This window comes from Pteropus vampyrus, unplaced genomic scaffold (genome assembly GCF_000151845.1).
Source record: "Pteropus vampyrus isolate Shadow unplaced genomic scaffold, Pvam_2.0 Scaffold59, whole genome shotgun sequence".
NCBI classification, from domain to species: Eukaryota; Metazoa; Chordata; class Mammalia; order Chiroptera; family Pteropodidae; genus Pteropus; species Pteropus vampyrus.
In genome coordinates, this window is record NW_011888840.1 from 4026440 (window position 1) to 4030414 (window position 3975).

General features: G+C 55.0%; 1 long non-coding RNA gene across 1 annotated transcript; it reads right to left on the reverse strand.

Annotated features, from left to right (window-relative positions):
• Window positions 1-1117: 1117 nt before the first annotated feature.
• On the reverse strand, window positions 1118-2523 carry LOC111740189. The gene is made up of 3 exons (XR_002780487.1): window positions 1765-2523; window positions 1627-1684; window positions 1118-1255 (listed from the first exon to the last, which is right to left on the reverse strand). It is a non-coding gene; the product is annotated as an uncharacterized LOC111740189 (long non-coding RNA).
• Between the last annotated feature and the right edge of the window lie 1452 nt (window positions 2524-3975).

A 3975-nucleotide genomic window follows, 5' to 3' on the forward strand; every position in this document is an offset into this window, starting at 1 on the left:
AGAGGGTCCTTCTCAGGGTGCAGATGAGCTGTGCTTTGTTGGGGTCACTTAGGGGACATGGTAGCTGTGTCTGCTTGGCCGTAGCCCTGGGAATGGCTTTGGAGAAGTCCAAAGGCCCAGGTGAGGCTCCGACTGCTGAGAGGGACCAGGCATTAGACCTGACCAGGGCGACTGAGGTGGGGCTTCGCCATCACATATGCCATCCTGAGACAGCAAAGTGGCCCTTCCGTCAGCCTGTCATGGTACTCAATTTCCACCACGTGAGATTTCTTCTTTGGGAAAGGGTTCTTGCTTATCAGAAAACCTCTACCAAAGTATAAGTAACAGAACAACTTGTCATCAGTGACTAATGCCTGATGGTGGCCTTTTCATTTGACAACAGAAAGCGGGGTTTGGGGCCATGGAATGGAGGACAGAGGTTTGACCGTCGTGGGCCCTAGTGAGTTTCCAGCCCCCGTGTCTTTGCTCTTCCTTCTCCCGAGGCCCCTTGAGCTCGTCCCTAGTACTCGGACCTCTCCTGACCTGGAGATGATCTTTAAGTGTAAGCCCCAGGATTTAGCATCCATGCTTCCTGTCCCTCAGCTCCTTTTTGCCTTATTTGTCCCAATCCTGGGTTAAAGGCAAGTAAAGGAAACTGTTATTGGTACTTAACTCTCATTCCACTCTCCAGGGTGCCTTCAGTAGTCTGTTTCGGGGGGAGGGGCCTGAAGCGTTGGGGAGGGGGCTGCAGCGACCATGGGCTCTTTTTTTCCTCCATAGTCAGGGCCCATACGGACAGCTCGGTGGCCCTGCCTGTCCAGATCACTGGACACCTCGCCCCAGGTGGTTAGAGGCAGCTGGTTGGGAGTGGTTTGGGCTTTTCACAATGATGGTTTCCTGAAAGTCACCCCGACTCCGGGCTGGGGATAGCTGGGTCCAGGCCAAGGGGGGAAACATAGAAAGAGGAAGGCGCTTCCTGTTAGAAAGCAAAGGGCTGGGAGGTGCGGCTGAGGGGAGCAGTGCGCCTGGGCCCCAGAACCGAAGGGACTGTGGGGGGCCCCTGGGCAGACCCCAGGACCCCTCACAGCCTCACAGGTAGAGGGGCTGGCATGACCTCCCGTGGCCGGTCTGCCCAGGTGAGCCTGCACACCTCTCTCCTGACCCTCCTCTGGTCCATCCAGCCTGGGGCACTGCCTTCCGTCCACCTGGGTGAGGGCGCTGCTTCTCTCCACGCCCTCCTGGCCCTCAGACCCCAGACCGGTTGCTTTTGAATATGCTTTGAGGAAAAAAAAAAAAAAAAAAAGGAAGGAAGTTGAGGGCTTTCCTCTCAGAGAGGCCACTGCCCGGGGAGGCCAAGCCACATATGGTGGCTCCTTCTAGGTCCCTGTAGCTCCAGGAATGAAGGGCTTCCTGGTTGTGCAAGACCCCTCCCCCCATCCCACCCATGGAGCCCACTACCATCCTGGGCCACCCATGGCTCCTTTCTCTGGGGGAGACATTAAACATATTTAATAACCAGCTTGCCATGGGTGCTGCTCATTCACAGCGGACAGGCACCGGCTATAACCCCTCCCCAAGGAGACGACCAGTTGACTAGGCCCTGCTTTTTCTTCTTCCTCCCTTGGGACCCAAATTCCATCCACTCACCCCTCTTTTGCTGTTGCCTTCTAGCTCTGGGGTCTTGCTCAGGTGTCAGTTTCTGAACCTGTCAAATGGGTGATGTAATATTAACACTTCTCTTCAGGCTTGATATGACAATTCAGTGATGTGGAAAACTGCTCTCACCGTGGCTGGCATGTCACAGGCTCGTGGGTCATGTTACCATAGGTCCCACTTTGCTTGGGACAGGTCGACTGGTTCCCGTCGTCCCTGTGCAGTTATTGATAGCATTTCCCTTCACTCTCGCCTGTCTGTTCCCTCTAGTAATTGCTGGCGTCTCTCTTCCCTTAGCCTGTGGCAGCCCGTGTAGAGGAAAGAAGACTGGGTTTGCTCCGGGTTCGCGTCCCAGCTCTGCCACCAAGCACAGTGTGGCTTTGGACCAATCGCCTCCCTGAGCTTCTGTTACCCCCAGCTGTATGAATAATGTCACTTACCTACCAGTTCTGGTCTGTGCACCCAAAGCCTGGTACACAGGAGGTGCTTAGCTGGGTGGATGACTCACGAAAGCAGCATTTGCTACGACTGGAGAGGCCACGCCAGCCTCTACGCTGCATCCGAGGGGATTCCTGGTCCCTGAGTCAGGGCCAGCGGTGTGCCTGTGGTCAGTGCCCCCGAGGCCTCACCCACTCACTTCCCCAAGCCACCCCAAGCGAGGCGAGGCGAGGCGCAGGTCCCAGCTTGATTCCTGTTGCTCCAAACTGACTTCTCTGGGCACCTGTTTCTTCAGCCTCAAGCCGAGAAGTTGGGCAAGATGGTCTTTCAAGCTGCTGCCAACTCGAGCTGGGTTTTTGGCCTCAGGGGCCATGCATTATAATTGGCTAGTGTGACACCAAGACCTTGGTTTGGATCCTGGCTCTGCTTCTCAGCAATAGTATGACCTCAGGCAAGTCACGTAACCTCTCCAGGCCACTGTTTTCTCAAGTGAACAGTGGAGAAATCTAAATGCAGCCAGTGACATGAGTCGTGACAGGGCTGGTAGGTGTTTACACAGTGCCTCGGGGACCAGTAGGCACTTAATAAACATCTGTCCCCCCTTCACAAGGCTGTGCTGTGGCAGAAATGCAGCTCTCCCTCCCTCCACTTCCTCCTTCCTTTTGACATCTCCCCCTGGGCAGGGTAAGCAGAGCTAGGTATCCCCGGAAGGACGATGGGAACCTGGTCACCCAGCGCCACATATTACCTGAGTCTAGAGAGGTGTGGCATGTGGCCTAATAAAGATATAAAGTGCAATTTTACCAAGGGACGTTGCAACAAACCACTATCACCGAATGTGTCCAATGTAGAGACAAAATTGGCCTCGTCCTGCACATCACACTCCTTATTCCCTAGGGAGGAAGCAGGACAGCCCAGGCACACATTTCCTGAGCACCTACTAGGTGCTGGCATTTGCACACTCGCAATTCCATTTCATCTTTGCCTCGACCCTGAGAAGTGATGAAGTGTGGGGAGGTGGCCTTGCCTGGACCCAGGTGTGTGTATCACCTACTGAGGAACACCTTCCACTACCCGGCCCCACCTGGGGGACCTGTGCTCTTCCCATCCCTCTCTCTGCCACAGAGGCGCTTGCCCCTTGGGACTGTCTCGGCCTTCTCCTTTCCCATAACCCGAGACTTGCCTCCCACCTACTTCTCAGGGATGCTTTGAAGATGGATAAGGACGCGTTTTCCCTGAGCTCCCGGGGCCCTCTGGGGGCCTCACCCAGGCAGCATGTTATTAGCTGGAGCACAATGACAGCAGCCGCACAGCCACAATGAATGCTCTCCAAACATCCTGTCGCCAAGGCCGGGGACAGGCGTCGTTAACCCCGTTTTAGAGGTGGGAAAGCTGAAGCCAGAATGATCGTTCGTGACCTGCCCGCGGTGACGCGATGAGTCAGTGGAGGCCCCGGGCAGCCTTCCTCTTCTTCTGTTCTCCCTCCTTTCTGAGAAAAAGAGGGTAAGAAAGAAGAATTACAACTCCCGAGAACCTCGGGCCTTTCCTTGGTGTGGGAAGAGGTACAGTCAGACTTGGAGGCTCTAGCCTGGCAGAGCCTGGCCTGGGGTCGGGATGGAGACAGATGAGGAATCCACAGCCCTCTTCCTCACTGAACGCCAGCCCCAGGTGGCAGAGCTGGGGCACTGTGCCCCAGCTTTTCTCTGGCTATTACTTTGAGGCTAAGACCATGAGCGAGGTGGTGGTGGTGGGTCCTGCTTCTTTTAGCCTAAAAGAAAAGAAACTGATATCAAGGAAGGAGCGGGAAAGGAAGGGCAAAGAACTCACATTTGCTCAGCGCCCTTCATGTGCCATGTACTTTATGTGCAATTTGCCATCTCATCTTCCTTCTACCAATGAGGAAAA